Below are 17,610 nucleotides of genomic sequence, written 5' to 3' on the forward strand. Positions count from 1 at the left end.
CAACCACAAAAAGACTTTAGGAAAGAGAAAATAATTGAGCTGACCACTAAAAGAAGAAAAGAGTGTTGTCCAATCAGTCAAGAAAGAAAGAACATTTTGGGCAGATAGTGTAGCAAGAGCATACGTGTATGAGAGAAAGCATATAATGTGTTTGGAGCACTATCTGGAGGCTGAACTTCGGAAGGAGTGTTTGTGGCCAGCAGGAGGAGAGAGTGATTAGAAGGAGAGTTAAAAGTATTGTGGAAATTTTTCTCTTGCTTAATATCCTATTGTAATCAACCAATTAATTAATACTAATTAAATTGTTTAGTATTAATGAATTATTTAATATTAATAATATTGTTGAATATTCTATTTTTAGTTGGATAAAAACTGCTATTAAGTGTATATAACCAGATTCATGTGTGGATTTGAGTTGGCCCAATTGGTTATGTAGTCTATGTCTGAAAACCAAATAAAATAACCAACAGAGCTACTTGGAATTATTTGCAGGAAACTTTGATTCCTATAGATGCATGATCCTTATGCTATTGGCAAATTTATTATGAGAAATCTACACATGCAGCTACTTTTTGGAATTTTCTTAATGAAGAAGGACATTTCTTATACCTTTAGATAAGCATCCTCCCAAAACTTCAGGCTTTATCCTGTTACAGAGAGTAGTCACACACACAAATAGTTACAGGGTGTGTTGTTGATGGTCTTAAGTGCCATAGTCAGAAATTTGTATTTCATTTGTTTGCCTAAAGGAGCCATTACAGGTTTTGAACAGAGAAGAAAATTGTCTAACCCAACTAGGTAGGAGATAGTCCAATAACTTCCGTAGGATGGCCAAGAAAGTAGAATTTTTAAAGTAATCTCTATGCCCAATGTAGTGCTCGAACTCATGAACCCAAGAGACCCAGAGTCAACATGCTCTACGAACTGAGCCAGTCACAAGTCCCAAAAAAGTGGAATTTTTTTTTTTAACCTGAGTGTAATTTAGTGGTGGGTAAGAAGGTGTCATTATAACATTCTTTCTTTCAACAAATGTTATTTACACACCTGCTGTGTGTCAGAAACTCTTCTGGGGACTGGTCAAAGGGAGGCGAAAATACCTCTTCCAGTAGAGGCTCCTTGGAAATACACATGGATCCTTAGCTATATTCCCCCTTCTCACTTGCAGGGCTGTGAAGAATTATCCTGGACTGGTTTAGCATCTCATCCTAGCACACTCACCTGCAAAGCTATGCTGATGAAAGCGGTATCTGCTAGCCACATGTACCCATGAATACTGGGAATGTGCATACTGCAGGTAAGCAACGGAATTTTACCTTGTATTTAAATTTAACTAACAAACTTAAGCACTGATATTTGACTTAAAACTTGAAAACTTTAAAAAATGTTTGGAGCAGTTTCAGTATGGGAATCTACGTTTTGGACAATGTTATGAAATCAGATATTTCCAGTAATAAGGTAGTGTCTAAATTGCGACCTGCTATAAAGAATTGAAAAGATTTAGTTAAAAAAATGTAAAATATCTTATTATAATTTTTATGTTGATTACATATTGAAATACTATTTAGGCATGTTGCATTCAATCAAGTAAAATATTAAGGCTAACATAACTTTTTAACTTTTTAAAATGTGGCTAGTAGAATATTTAAGATTATATATGTGGCTTGTGTTTTACTTCTTTTGGACAGAGGTGCTTCAGACCATTACATGAGAAAGTAAATTCCAGTCTTTTTGAAGCCGTTGGATTTTTTTCTTTATTTTGTAGCTAACCATATACCCAAATAAATGCAGCTCTTTTTATAATTTGTGTGTGTTTGATGTTCTACAGCTTCACTATAATATGGCTAGGCGTAGACTTATTTTTATTTATTCTACAGAGGATTTGGTGTGCTTCTTTTAATGTGTCTTTCTTAAATTCTGGAAAATTCTCTTTTATTAGCTCTATGAATAACAATTCTCTCTTTTTCTGTATTTTTTTTTCCTCAATCAGGAATGCTTCTTTGATGTGTGTTATACCTGTTTTATTCTCTAGCCCATACATCTCTTAATTATCTTTTCCATGTGCTGAATTATGGATCATTCTCTCAGATTTTTCTTCCAAGTCATTAATTTTATTTTTGTCTGTACTGATAAAGCCTTCTATTATGTTTTAATTTCATGGACTGTATTGTTCATTTATGGAATTCCCTTTGCTTTTTAAAACCCTGCCAATGTTTTCATACTGTCCTGTAATTTCCCTTAGGTTTTTATTTGTTTTCTATCTTTTTAAATATTTTAAACATAATAGTTTCAAAACTTCTTTCATATTTCTTGACTATTTTTTAAATTTTTTGGCTGTACATTCTTCCATTTACTTACATGTCCTAACTCTTTCTAATTACATTTTATTTCCTCACGTTATTTATCATATTTAGTTGTGAAACCAGATTCATGAAAGTAGTAGCTATAAACCTTGTCTGTAGAAGCATCCTTACAGTGCAGTTTTATCCTGATCCTGATAAAATCTCGATCAGTTTTTAATGCAGATTCCTTGGTTTGGAATTCATGTATCCTTTGAGTGTATGAATTCAGACACCACTCCAAATGGCATTGGCCTTGATTCAGACACTTTTTTTCTTAAGATGGGCTTAAATGGATGGAAGTCTTCTTTGTTGCATCCCTCAATGTCAAGTGGGATTTTTAAAAAAAATCTGTGTTTTACAGATAGGGTAAGTCTTTGTGGCTCTTAGTTTCATGCAAGTAGCATAGCTCTGTGTCCCTTTGCTCTTAAAGGCAATGCCTTGGACTTTCTTCTCTGCAGGAGTCTAACAGTCTACTGCTCTCTAGCTTTTTGTTTGTTTTGTTTTTTAGATTTATTTATTTATTTGAGAGTAAGAGAGAGAACATGAGCAGGAGGGGCAGAAGGAGAGGGAGAAAAAAATCTCAAGCAGACTCCACATGGGTGTGGAGGCTGACAAGAGGCTTCATCTTTATGACCCTGAGATCACGACCTGGGCCAAAACCAAGAGGCAGATGCTCAACCAACTGTGCCACTCAGCTGCCCCTCCCTAGCTTTTAAAGCCTATTTTGATTTCTAGAAATCTGTGAAGTGTTTTGGTTTTAGTTCTTATTGTTGTGACTTCCAGGTCCTTTTGTTTCCAGCACTTGGGGATTTTCTTTTCTTGGTGTTAAGCGTAGTTATGTTTCCAAAAACTTAAATTGTTGTATTTTATTCAATTTTCTCAGTGTGTTTGAAGTGATAGTGTATGTGTATCTCAATGTCAGCTTAATATTACCATTCCAGAAATATCTTGGCCGATGATATTTGCTGTTTTTCTAGTAACCAAAAGGTTTTCATGATTTTCCTATGGGTTAATCATAAAAGTTGAAAATAAATAAACGGAATTTGCGTTATTAAGGCTCTGAAAATAAATAGTATTTTCAGAGCCATCTAGTGAGCTAAGATAGTATTTGTTTCTTCTTGGATATATCATCATTGCTTTATGTCATTAAAGGATAATTACTCTGTCGCTAGGTTTAAAGACGGATGGGCATAGCCATAGGTCTAGTTTTGACTCGTGAGATTTTGCTGAGAGAAATTCTTCATGGGTTTCTCATGCTTCTGCATGTCTTAGGAAGGGAGGAATCGGTTGTCTTATGTCTTGGATTATTTTTTCAAGAATGTATAGAGATCAGCCTTGGGAGATAGTGTCTACTTCTGAAGCAAATGTCAAGCATGCCTATTGCTCATTAAAAAAGACTGGGGTTCCCTAAGCTCTGGGTTTCTCTCTTGTAGTGCAATCCATTCCCTGTGCAGGCATCTCTGGTCCCATTGATATCACCCCTGTGGGACTTGGGAACAAGAGACCCAAGACCCACAAATATACTGATACTTATGATGTGTGCTTTGCCATGGGTAATAAAGGACTTTATGAGCCAGGAGTTTCATGTTTTCTGCCAACATCTATGAGCCTGTGATAGGTTAATGTGTAGGCTTGCAAGTAGGGTAAATTCTTAGAACGTTTCCCGTTCTTGACAGAGATTTACATGAAGTTATGGTACAAAAACTTTTTGTTTTGTTTTGGTACAACATCGTGCTTTATTACCTGCCTACTGCCCATTATACACCTGAATATGAATTCTGGGGCGGTGAGTAGCTAACTTAAGATCATTAGGTAAGGATGAATTCTGCCATCACTGACTCACTGAACAAATGTCAGCAGATTTATGGCTTACCATTATCAATACTTCATGATAATACAAAGAAAAGAAAAAAAATGAACAAAACCAAACTCCCAAGTCAACAAAACCCCCAAACAAGCTGTTTAAACTGTTATCTAGATGTTACATTTTTTTGACCAGCGCCTTCGATGTTGTTGTTACTGATCATTTCCCCAAAGAAGTGATGTTTATTCTCTATGAAATATTGGGCGAGGCACTAAAAGGATGAGATCTTTGTTATCCTTGAGAAGGATACAACTTTTCGGAGAAAATAATAATTAGCAAAATGAGGCAGTGCTGTAACCTTCCAGGAAGTGCAGCAAGTAATAAAGCTCTCGGAACTGAGGGTAGGGCACGTGGCCTAGCTTTATGGGCTTGGAGCACTGCCGAAGCTGGGGAGTAAGGGCAAACTATCTCCTCATCCATAAGGTGAGGAAGCTGACCAGAACCAGATGTTTTTGAACAAAACTGTTTTTCTTAAGGAAAATTTACAAAGACCTTTAGTCTGTAAAACAAGTAACGGCATAGATTCATTGCAGCTTAAACCTAGAGTCGGACCGCTGGATCTTCCTTCCTGGCCCTGTCTCCATACCCCTCCAAAGTCCATGGTCCTCCTCTCTGAAACCTACAAGTCACAGAATCCAGTTTGAAAAGCACCGGGCAGGATGACTGCAGAGAATTACAGACCTGAAAGAAATACATTCTATGTAGATCAAGCACATCTGCTTGAGCTTCAGTCAGTTGGCTGTGTGGGCCTTCTTCCCACGGTGCCAGAGCCCAGCCAGGCTTCCGTCGCTGGCGAACATGGCTGACCGCTTCGTCAGATAGCAGACTGAGCAGAGCTAGCTACCCTCTCAACACATGTTATTTGCTCAGAGGGTGGGAAGAGTGAGGGAAGGCCAGAAGATGTGAATGAATGGGTTCAAAATCCATCATCACTGACTAGAAAAATAGCTCACAGTTCATTCCTGACCGACTGTGGGTCCTTGAGGCATCTCCATCTACGGAGGGAGCTCTGCTCTTGCTTGGAAGTCAGCATTTCGCCAAACATCATGAAAGGAAAAATGCTTTTTAGATTAGCTCCCCCCGCGACGGCACCCCGAGGGGGAGGCTATTGTGGTCATTAGCTTTTCCTGCATTAAATCTGTTTGGTGTGACTAGGCCATTTGATTTCAGGTTTATCCTAAAGCCACAGAAATCGAGTTGCTGGGTATTTACTTGGGATTAATGACCAGTTAGGAGAAGCTGTGCTTTATACCATTAACCCAAGCCAGGTGCTAATTCCTGGAACATGCCCCGCAAACAGAGGTTATTATTGCTGTTTGAAGCTGTGAATGCTGCTTTAGAGACTACAGGCTTTCTTTAACGAGGAAGCCATTTTGATTGGTCAACATGGCATATTTCTGGAGAATTAATGCCCTGTGTATAAGCTAATCTGATTGCCTGGAAACATCTCTCAGTGCTCGTGCTGTTCCGCTGATAATCCACTTCAGAGACATGGGGCAGCCGGCTGGAAACTGTAGCAGGTTCTATTTTTGGCACCTAAAATCAATGCCCCGCTCTGGCAGCCTGGTCTGCTGCCTCATTATGCCCCCTGCCCGGTGCGCTGAGTGCAGCTTCTCTTTGTGGGAGATTAAAGCGAGTCAGGGTATGTGATAAATGTTTTCAGTCATATCTGCTGTCATTTGAATAATACTGTGTGTCAGGAAGAAATACAACCCCGGCCTGTTTTAGCCAACCAAACTCTTTTGATTCTCTCCTTCCTCTTAGTGCGTGGACAACCCTCTCCTTCCACAGGTCTGTTCATATCTTCAGGCTGGGTTGGATGGTCTCCCTGGAAAGATTCCTTTCATTTTATCCAGCAAAATCCAGGATGTCCCTCCTTGGTTGGGGAGGGGCATTTCCTCTATTTACTGGGAGAGAAAGTGGTTCCATTTTGCCAGAACCTTCTAACTTTTTGGAACATAACATCCCATTTTCTAGCTAAGTCTTGATGTGTATCTGTTTAAATTGGCCTCAGCGACATATGCTTTTTCATGCTTTGGTTTTTCTACTGACAAAATAGGGGGAAAAAATGAAGGTATCGTTAAAAGGCATGACTGGGTGAGAAAGTAGTATCTGAGGCATATGTCCTTGCCCTCCCTCTCACGTCATGCAGCTGGAGCCAGCCATGGACAGCCCCGCGGCAGGCAAAGTGGGTCTGTGGTGGCCCCAGGGTCCCCCTGTTGAGGCTGCTTGTCACATAGGTGAGTCTTTCTTCTTTCCATCTTTCTGGAAGCCAGGGTCCTCAGTTCGTTCTTCCCTTTCTCCACTGAGGTAGGATCTCTGGAAGGGATCTGATGGATTTGTTCTTGATGTGATGTTGATGGCAGGAATCGTCGCCGGGTGGTGAGAACCTGGCACTCCTTGCATGCCAATGGGATGGAGCTGTCTGGTCATTGAAAACCTGTGGGGGCACCTGGGTGGCTCAGTCAGTTAAGCATCTGCCTTTGGCTCGGGTCATGATCCAGGGGTCCTGGGATGGAGCTCCACATCGGGCTCCCTGCTCAGTGGGCAGCCTGCTTCTCCCTCTGCCTCTGCCTCTCTGTCTATCTCTCATGAATAATTAAATAAAATCTTTAAAAAAATAAAAAATAAATAAAACCTATGAGTGGCTCTCAGGCACTGGTGTCAGGCATTCTTGGATTCCAGGCATGAACGCCTAAGGGCTCTACTTGTGTGTGCTGGTCAAGTTGGCTCTCAGAAAAGAAAGCCCTGATTTGTAGCTTTTGCTGAGTTCTGTGGCATAACTGTTGCCTTGATGGCATATTTCAAGCTACCAGCATAAAGCCACTAAACGTGAATCGGAAGGCATGAGCAAAATCAGCTCCTGTAAGCTAGTGTGGTTCCTTTCCTGGCCCTTTTGGGGGGAATTGTTCAGTGTGGTTTGCATTTCCTTCTCTATAGCTTTCTGATTTTACTGGGAAGTGAGGTAGAGTGGTGTTAAGGTTTAGAATGACAACCTTAGCTTTGACTCCTGGATCTCTCCATTACTTACCTACTTTATGTTTTTAGACAATTTAATATCACTGAGCCTTTATTTCCTTGACTCTAAAACGAGTATAATACACAACACTCCCAGGTGTTCTGAGAATGAAATTTTATAAAGGATGTGAAAGAAGCCAGTGCATTAGTGGCTCAAAAACTGTTTTTAGAATCTGCCTTTTAACAGTATTTCTTTACTTTGGTTTGATATTATTAATAATAATATTGTTATTATTAATAATAATATTATTATTGTTAATAATAATAATAAAAAACAATAAGTAGGAAACAGCCATCATTGAGAACATCCGTGAAAGTCACCGTTGCTTCTACAGAAGGAGGCTGGATCATTTCTTTTTCTGGTTTTCCTTTTCTTTTTTTTTTCTTTTTCTTTCTCTTTTTTTTAAGATTTTATTTATTTATTTGACAGACAGAGATCACAAGTGGGCAGAGAGGCAGGCAGAGAGAGAGGGGGAAGCAGGCTCCCCGCTGAGCAGAGAGCCCGATGCGGGGCTCGATCCCAGGACCCTGGGGTCATGACCTGAGCCGAAGGCAGAGGCTTAACCCACTGAGCCACCCAGGTGCCCCCAGTTTTCCTCTTCTTATATCTCTTCTGGTCCTTGTTAAATCCCTGATCTGGAACTCAGTATGAACAAACATCCTTTTTTAGGTGGTGATGTATGTGACAAATATGACTATTTCTCCCTCGTTTTGCTTGAAAGATAACTCTGTGTCATAGTCTTGGCAATTGCTCTATTTGATTTTCAAAGCTCTCCAGTACTTCCATGAAAAGATTTTGTTTTTTACTAGAGATAAGAATATTTAGTCAGGAGAATGGACAGAACAGCTGACATCCTTTCATGCTGCTCCATGTTAGAGACTCTACGAAGCCTTTTTTTAACCAGGATTCTCTCATTTGATCCTCACAACAACTCAGTGAAATGGACACTATTATCTCATTTTACAAATAAAATACAGAAGAATTAGAAAATGTTAAGTAATTTGCTCAAGGTCACAAAGCTGCTGAGTGATTAATTATAGAATTTCAAGCATCATTGAATTTGTACCTGTGGCAAACTGGTAAAAAAGACCCCTAGAGGGGTCCCAACAGTCATGATTCATGGGTAGTCTCTGCAGGGTCAGCTGTGTTAATACCTGACTATAATAAGTCTTTGAAGGCAGGAATTGTGTTCTGTTCATTGCCATATCTTCTGTCAGTGCCTGGCACATACTTTAGGTAAAGCAAGTGCTCAGTAAAGGATTGTTGAGTTGAACCTTCATTTTACTCAGTAAGTTTTCACAAAAGACTTACTGTGTGATAGATACTATTCTAGGCATTGGAGATAACAGTGTAGAAAAACAAAAATGGGGGGAAAATTCCTTGTTCTTATAGAATTTAGATTCTATTAGAGGCAAAGAATATAATTGATTAGTCAATTATTTCATATGTTAGAAGCTGATAATTACTTTAAGAGAGTAAGGTAGGATAAAGGGGAAGGGAAATCAGAAAAGGGGAGTTCAATGAAATGATGGCATTTGAGTTAAGACTTGAAAGAACAAGGGAGTTAGCCATGTGCACACATAGGCATGAGTGTTCCAGGCAGTGGGGAGGCTCTGAAGTGGAAGCCTATCTAACTTGTTTGGGCATTGCAAGGAGGCCCCTGTGGCTGGAGCAGAAAGAGCATGGAGGACATGAGTCAGAGTTGGAAGATGATCATTTTGCAAGGCCTGTAATGACTTGGGCTTTTACTGTGACAAAATGGAAAGTCATGCAGGATTTTAAGCCAAGCACCAATATCTTACATCTTTTGTTTATTGATTGATTGAAATTTTTTCCAGACTGTTTTCACTGCTCTAATAATCTTTTCTATTCTGATTATCATCTCCTTCCCCCAATGTTGGCAACCACTGATCTTTTCTCTGTCTTCTGTCTCCATACTTTTGCCTTTTCTAGAATGTCATATAATTGGAATCATACAATATATAGCCTTTTCAGATTGGCTTCTTTCATTCAGTGGTATGTATTTCCTCCATATCTTTCTAGTATCAATCAGAAAAGTCCTATGAAAATGGCCTTGGAGAATAATTGCCAGTGTTAACATCAGAAATGCTGCAACACTGTCAGATATCCATGTAACCTGACATTGATTGGCATGTTGAGTGTAGACTATAGAAAGGAAAAAGTTGGAGGCAGGAAGATGAGTTTGGAGACCATCATAATAATCTAGGCAAGTAATGATGGTGGCTAGGACCAGGGAGGCAGAAGTAGAGTTAGTTGAATTTGAAAGACAGGAGGCATAGATGATTCTGCATAGCTGGAAGGTTGGCGTTACCACTGCTAATGGAGCAGGGTTTATGGGGAAGATCAGGATTTCAGTTCTAGACATGTAATGTTTGAAATGTACATTGGGCATTTGTCTGGTGGACAGCTGGGTAGAGGAATATGGAGGAATATAGAGGAGATAATTGGGCTGGAGATTTTTAAGATAATTGGGACAGATCAGCATCTGGGGAGAACTTAAAGCCAAGAGATTGGAGGGGAACCCCAATAAGAGAAGGTGTCAAGGACTAAACCCTTTGGCTCTGAAGTCAGGGAAAAGGACAGGAATTTACAAAGGTCAATAAGAAAGTGTGGTTAGAGTTTGGAGAAAAATTAGAACTACGTGGTGTCCTGGATAAAAAGTGAGGGAAGAAAAAAAGTGTATCTTAGAGAAGGTGGTGAACAACTGTGTCAAATGCTGCTGGTATATTAATTAAGCTGAGAGCTACTTCTTAACCCAGGATTTAGCAACATGGGGACCTTAACAAGAGCAGCTTCAGTGGAATTTTAGTGGCAAAAGCCTAAGTGGAATGAATTTAGGAAGGAAGGGGGTGAGGAAATTGAATAGAGAGACAACTCTTGTAAGAAGTTTTATTGTAAAGGGGGAAGAGAACTGGGACTGCAGCTGGAGGAGGAAGAGGGAGTGAAAAATGTTTATTATCATTATCCCCTCAGTTGGAGTAATAACAACGTGCTTTATGCTAATAGGAAAAATCCAGTGCAGGTGAAACATGGGTGACGTAAGAGAGAGACAAGTTATGTGTCCTTGCAGGAGAGGAGAGATGGGATGTTTGTTAATGTGGCGGCTAGGGGCGGTGGGGGAGGGGGCGCTGGCCGTAGGTAGAAGCATGAGTGCTTTATTCAGAGTGACAGAAGGGAAGTCACAGTATATATGTCCTGATTCTTCTAGGCTTCTTTGGTTAAAGATTGCTCGAAGACTAGTTATATATTTTCCTGTGAGAAGTGTGTGTGTGTGTGTGTGTGTGTGTGTGTGTGTATGTGTTTATATAACATATATATATATAGATAGATGTATGTATATATGTATGTATATATATGTGTACATATATATATGTAAAAATTCTTCATTTGGGAGATATATATATACACACACACACACACACACAAACATACAAACACATACACATACATACATGCATACATATATATACCTATATAATGACATTCTCTATATGGTGGAAAACAATAACAAACAAATGAATTCACATTCTAGGAGATTTCCAAACTCTTTAGCAATATAAAGTCACTTAAAAATTTCTCACCTTTCAAAGGCATATTGTTAAAGCTCACTTAGTCCCCCCACACAACCCTGTACCTCCTATATTAATTTAAAATGAAAGAACAGTTAAGTATATTTAGGACATTTTATTTAAAGTGTTTTCCAATCAGTGAATTTCTTTTTTAATAGAGTGAAACTTTGAAGTGAGTCAGCTGCAGCTTCCTTCTCCCATAATTGAAGTGAGAGAGAATTATATAGAAAGAGGCCAGGGCGCTCTTTAGTCCAGACAAAGCTGTGATGATTAGAAGAATGAATTCCAAATGAGGAAGACAATAGGGAAGAAGTTTCTTTTATGGAGGCAGAGAGGGTGGGTATGGCAGAAAGGACTCTTAATAATTACAATCCAGCCTCAGAAAGCACTTGGGGCTGGGAGTAATTCTGCCGCCATTGGAAAAAAGGAAGCCTTTGGAAACTGTCAGTGTGCACACACTGAATTGTACAGTGTGAGTGCAACATCTGTGCCCTCCCAGAACAGGCCTTGCTGCTTGTAGATGGACAGCAACACACTCAGCTGGTTTATTAAGCACTCCCGATTAAGAGAGGCACAAACGCGAAATGATTTGATTTTTCTACGGTCACTCTCCTAACCACTCTATGCCAAATCTCCCTTCTCTCTTGAAAAATCCCTTCGTTCATTTGGGTCAGATTCCATAACTTCCCAGATACTTTCAGTTGTTAAAAGGTGATCCTTTTTAAAACTTTAGTGTCTCATTCAAAGTTTCCCTTGCCCTTATCATATGTCAGGCTTAGGACCGTAAGGATAACAAGTGGGGAGGCACGCCATTCCAATATAGTGTCAAGCTGGCTGCTTCTGGATGGTTCAGGATGTGACCCGGCCAGTGAATCCCATGGTTCGAGGTATGCCCCGGAATCCCCTTCATAGTGAAGTGGGTCCCTTGAGCAAATGCCCTCTTGTGTTGGAATTCTCCATTTATGTGGATGAACCAATGGCTACTGAATGCTGTTTCCCTCTATGTGCATTCGCTTCCAGTCTTCACTAAGGCACTCAGCTCTGGAGAGTGGAGAACACCTCTTTCCCTTTCCCTACTGGGCCTGACTACAGGAGATTCTCAGGATAATGTGGCACAGTCCTTGCCTCTCTGTCCTCAGCATTCATCTCTGGTCACCAATTCTAGGGGAGTAGAAATGGCAGTCTCCTCTGATTGTCCATAGAGAACAAATGTGCAGGAGAGCTTAAGGAGTCTGTGTTTTGAGCTGTAAATATGCAGAAGGCTGTTCAGCTTGACTTCTTGGTTGGTGGTCAGACAGCAGAGAGCTGCTTCTCTAGTAGCAGGGAACTAATGCCCGGGGAGCCGGGGGATGGGTTGGTGGGAAGAGCCCATGTGGCCATCCTTGGGAAACCTGCATGAAAATCTGAGGTTGCCACGTACTTACCACCTGACATTGGGAGAGTCACTTATCCTTGGTGAACTGTTTCCCTCATTTTTGAAATCGGTGGATCCCATCTTCCCTATATATCTTAAAGGACTATTTTGGGAACTAAATTGGACTATAGTATGCAAACACATTGTAACATTAAAAAAAATGTTTTCCAAAGGCAAAGGTGATATTCTCATGAAAGTAAGTGGTTGCCAAGGTTATTTTTGAGGGTCAAAGTTGATCAAAAAATTATACTTGTGCGGCTCCCTTTTCTACCACCCATCCATCTACCCATTCAGCCATCATCCATCCGTCCATCCATGCCTCTGTCAGTTCCTTCATTCCTTATTCATTCACTCAGCAATAACTGAGCAACTATCATGTACAGCATGCTGGAGATACAAAGATGAATGAAAGATTCCTCCTGTCTTCAAATAACTGACAGTCTAGTGCATGAGGAATACATGTAAACAACTAGAATGCCCTGGAATAGAGGTTTTTTTTTTTTTAAACAGAATTTTAAAAAAATATTTTATTTATTTATTTGACAGACAGATCACAAGTGGGCAGAGAGGCAGGCAAAGAGAGAGGGGGAAGCAGGTTCCCCACTGAGCAGAGAGCCTGATGCGAGACTCGATCCCAGGACCCTGAGCTGAAAGCAGAGGCTTTAACACACTGAGCCACCCTGGGATAGAGGTTTTGATGGGGGAAGGACGTGGGGGTATTGGGAGCACATGGGGGCTCCCTAACTTCTGGGAGAGTCTGACGCAGTGGAGGTCCCCTGACTCGGGAAGGCTGGGAGAGGGAACACATTTTGAGTTATGCTGGACATCTTCTGAGAATTGTCCCATGATGAAAATTACCTCCCAGTTTGTGCTTGATGCTGCCAATTTCCCTGCCAGGCAACATCTGCTGTAGCACCTGTAAGCCTTACACTAATGATTATTAATGATACTCTCTCCCTGCATTGTGCTCAATTGCAGGGGAAGGAAACATCAACAGTCCCTCCACACAGCTTGTGCCTTGGCCACTATGAAAAAGACCTGGTCTTACCCCGACGCTGCCAGGGAGCAGCCCACCCATTTCAGATCACTCCTGTCCACAGCAAGCAGGGCCTTTGCTTTCCATGTGACTTCTCTTCCTTGACCCTTTGCTTTGTGTCTTTGTATTTTAAGCTTTCTCAGAAAAGGGACTTATTTTCCCTATTTATGATTTTTCCATGTCATCCATCAAACTACCACCACCATCAACAAAAGCAGATTCTTGTATGTGCTTACTCATTCAACAAATTTGTGCAACCGTGGATATGAAACCACTGTCATTAATTCACTAACCAGCACAGCCCCTGTGTCAGCCTCTCATGTGTGGGAAATAAGGACTTTCCTAACTTCAATATGATATGTGGGTCTAAGGGACTTTTTCTGGGGTCAGCTGGAACGGGGCTGGGATCCTGGGTTCAATGTTTTCTAGCTATAAGACTGGACAAGTCGCTCATGTCTGCAAACCTTAGTTGCCTCCCATAGTCCTATTTCCACAAGATATTAAGGAGAATTAAATGAGATAATGCGCATAGCATACTTATCTCAGCGCAGGCACATCACAGGAGTGTGATAAATGAAAATGTTATAATTATTGTTGTTATTGCTGACATCCTGATCTCTCACTGTCTGTTCTCCTGTGGTGGTTAAGATTGATATTAAATAGAAGATCCTGAAAGACAGAAGAGGACTTGCCAGGGACATCATGCTCTCGGCACTATCCTCTGTAGTGGGAAAGGCTGGATTCTTCATCGTCTGAGACAAATGCTGTGACCATTTATAGGTCTGAAGTGTTAATAGAACTAACACTATGGGATCATTTACATCTGCGCTGTCTTTACCCTTTTTTTTTTTTTCTTAAAGATTTTATTTGTTTATTTGACAGAGAGAGTAGGCAGAGTAGGCAGAGAGAGGTGGGGGTGCTGGGGGGAAGCAGGCTCCCTGCGGAGCAGAGAGTCGGATGTGGGGCTCAATCCCAGGACCCTGAGATCATGACCTGAGCTGAAGGCAGAGGCTTAACCCACTGAGCCACCCAGGTGCCCCTGTCTTTACCCTTTTAAATTGTGTTTTGCTTCTTGGAGAGAGCTAACTCATGAATAGGGCCAGCTTTCCCATCCCTTGCTGAGTACTATGAGGCATCTTTCCCTGATCCTTAAGGGTCCCCATGAGCCCCACCTGAGACTCCTCCTTCCTCCCCTGATGACCACAAGGCAATTTTTTTTAAAGATTTTATTTATTTATTTCACAGACAGAGATCACAAGTAGACATAGAGGCAGGCAGAGAGAGAGAGGGAAGCAGGCTCCCTACTGAGCAGAGAGCCCGATGTGGGACTCGATCCCAGGACCCTGAGATCATGACCTGAGCCGAAGGCAGCAGCTTAACCCACTGAGCCACCCAGGTGCCCCTACAAGGCAATTCTTAAAGCGAATATCGTGATGCGCTCCCGGAAAAGAGACGCGGAACAACTGGTGTGTTAAGGAACTTGGCTACATTCTAACTGGAGAACATTCCTTCTTGCAAAGCAAGTTCCTACAAATAATGGGGCCTCACTTTTAAACTCTGAGTCTCCAGGATTATTTGCACACAGTTATTTTCTTTCTTTCTTTCTTTTTCTTTTTTTTTTTTTTTTAGATTTTATTTATTTATTTGACAGAGAGAGACAGAGATCACAAGGAGGCAGAGAGGCAGGCACAGAGAGTGGGGTCGGGGGGTGGGGGGAAGCAGGCTCCCTGCTGAACAGAGAGCCTGATGTGGGGCTCTCTCCCAGGATCCTGAGACCATGACCTGAGCCGAAGGCAGAGGCTTAACCTACTGAGCCACACAGGCGCCTCTATTTTATTTCTTTCTTAAGAGCAACTTGACTTGGGATAGGACCATCATTTTCTTTCTATTGTGGATCTCCTCTCCATTCACATTGCTGTCATTTTTTATAATAAAAGCATCAGTAACAGTTATATAAGAATAGTAGCAGACAGTTAAGTCACGCTTGCAGGCACTAGGCTAAATGAATCAGCACCATGTCACTGAGTCAGCACCATGACATCTGCATCTTACAGAAGTAAAATTGAGGCACCCAGTGGTCGAGTGCTGCTAGATCACAGGAAAGGTGGAACCAGCTTTCTAACTCAGGCATCTCATCTCGGGAGTACCTAGCCTCTACCACTATGCAGATCTGTCTTTCATATTTTTTTTTCTAGTTTATAAAGCAGGTGTTTTCTAGTTTATAAAGCAGTTTCACATATTTATTTAATCCTCATAATCAGCTCGCAATGCAGATATTAATATTTCTCTACTTTATAGACGAGGAAAGAGGGTTTTAGGAAGGATTTGCAATTTACCCAAAGTTTCACAGCTGCTAACCCTCCTGTTGGAACTTGGAACTAAGGTTTCCGACTACAAATAATATTTTTGTAGAGCACATTTATCCAGTTTGACAGAAGATGTCAAACAGGGAATTAGCATAACAACTGCTCATTTGAGGAACATTTGAATCTCAAGCCCATTTGCCCTCTTACCATAATTTTGCACGATGTAAAAACTGCATGTGGATATTGAAAATGCTTCCCAACAACTCTATTCTCCAAGGTCTGGTTTTTCTTTTTTCTTTTCTTTTTCCCTTCATGCGGGGTAAAGGGGGGGGCTAATTGAAATGCATACTGTGGTCTTGTGAACCACAAGTCAGAAGAAAAGAAGCACTTAATCACTTAATGCAGTGATTGTCTTTTCAAGCAAGCAAAGGGGGAATAGGACAGAGCTAGGGGTATAGAGAAGAGAAAAGTGTGCGAGAGATCTTATGGGAAAGCCTTTGAATACATGACTCTGAAATCTTTGCAGTCTTTCTGGAGCCCTCCTATGTAACTCAATATGTTCTTTCCTTACACTCTGTCCAGTAAAGAGGAAGTCAGCTGACTGTCATTGTGCATCGCTTTGGTGCTGGAAGACATAACCACATGTGTCTAAATTCATTATCCAGGTCAAGTCTTCCTTATGGGAGTCCATCCATTCTGCATCCGGGAAACCTGGGTTCCCTCTATATTATTGATGAGGCCAGGTTAGATTTGTTTCTTAGAGTCATGCTTAGCTACCAAGAGGGCAGACTTTGTCCTTGTCAACTTGTGCCTATCCCCTTCTCCTACCACTTGTTCTTATCCTCTGTATTTAGGCTCCAAAGTCATGACTTATCACAAAACTTGCATGTAATCACAATTATTCTAGAATTCCTCACATTCCCCATGAGGAATAAACTTTGAGTTCATGCACACTGTATTGTCCTAATAAGTCAAATGCACAGCTAGTGTTTCCCTCCAGCCCTGAAAGAAGTGTCTGTTTCCTTGGCTTTTGTATTAAATAAAGTGGTTAGAACCATGTGGTCTAAACATTGTTTATTTGGGGGACAAGTCCTAAGATGGTGGCAGAGTAGGGGGAACCTAGGCTTGTCTCGTCCCACAAACAAAACTAGATAACTGTCAAATCATCCGTAAATGCCCCAGAAATTGGCCTAAAGACTGACAGAACACACTCCACAACTAGAGGGAGAGAAGAAGCCACATCAAAGAAGTTGGGAAGTTCAGAGACATGGTGTAGAGAAGAAATGGATCATGGGTGCTGTAGAGGGGAGGGAGCCATGGTCTTGGAGAAGGATAAGAGAGAGAGGAGAACAAAGGGGAATGCACAAGAAGGTTTCCCCAGTGCCATTGGCTGGGAGAGCAAGAGGGTCTGAATTTTGTGACTTCTTACAACAAGCAGGGCTTAAAGCCTCGAGTTTTAAAGGTCAGCAGGCTTGGCTGGGATAGAGCCTGGAGGGCCCTGCACAGCTCATGGAGAAAAGGCAGGTAAACAACCCAAGGGCAGACAGCATGGAAACAGCAATGTGAGAAATGGTTAGGGGACACTGCAGGAAGATTACTTGCTCTTCTCAGAGGCATCCGTGAGAGGCAGCGTTCCTGGAGAGGCTTCTCTGGGGACAAAGGAGCCAACTGGTACCATTTCCCTTCTCTGTCCCTCAGCACAAACACAGAGCTACCTGTGAGAGCACTTACACTGGCTGCCTAAGATGCTTACACCAAGCCCAACCCCTCTGTGCTCTGGCAGGACGGCCCTTCTAAGTCAAGCTTGCCTCTGTCCCAGTTTAGCAGGCCCCTCCCCCAGAAGATCAGCATGAAGCGCCGCCCACATCTCTTCTCCCAACCAGAGAGTTCTTTGGAGCCTCAGGTCTCATGGAGTTGGTACCAGGTCTCATTTTACAAAGCAGATCAGAGCATTCCTAGTTAAAACTCATTCTATTCAGTCCAGGGACTAAACACACGGCCTGCAATAGGCAAGGAGAGCCTCTGCAGATGACCTGCCAGAA

General features: G+C 41.5%; 1 long non-coding RNA gene across 4 annotated transcripts in view; it reads left to right on the plus strand.

The window, feature by feature from the left end:
- Positions 1-1,178: 1,178 nt before the first annotated feature.
- Positions 1,179-17,610, plus strand: part of LOC125092674 (uncharacterized) — a 373,116-nt gene continuing 356,684 nt past the window's right edge. For 3 of the 4 annotated variants that reach the window (XR_007125036.1, XR_007125039.1, XR_007125042.1), the window contains exon 1: positions 1,180-1,294. This is a non-coding gene — a long non-coding RNA (uncharacterized LOC125092674). Of the gene's footprint in view, positions 1,295-17,610 lie in introns of all 4 variants that reach the window. The other variant, XR_007125041.1, reaches the window with a different exon arrangement.

This window comes from Lutra lutra, chromosome 2, assembly GCF_902655055.1.
Source record: "Lutra lutra chromosome 2, mLutLut1.2, whole genome shotgun sequence".
NCBI lineage: Eukaryota > Metazoa > Chordata > Mammalia > Carnivora > Mustelidae > Lutra > Lutra lutra.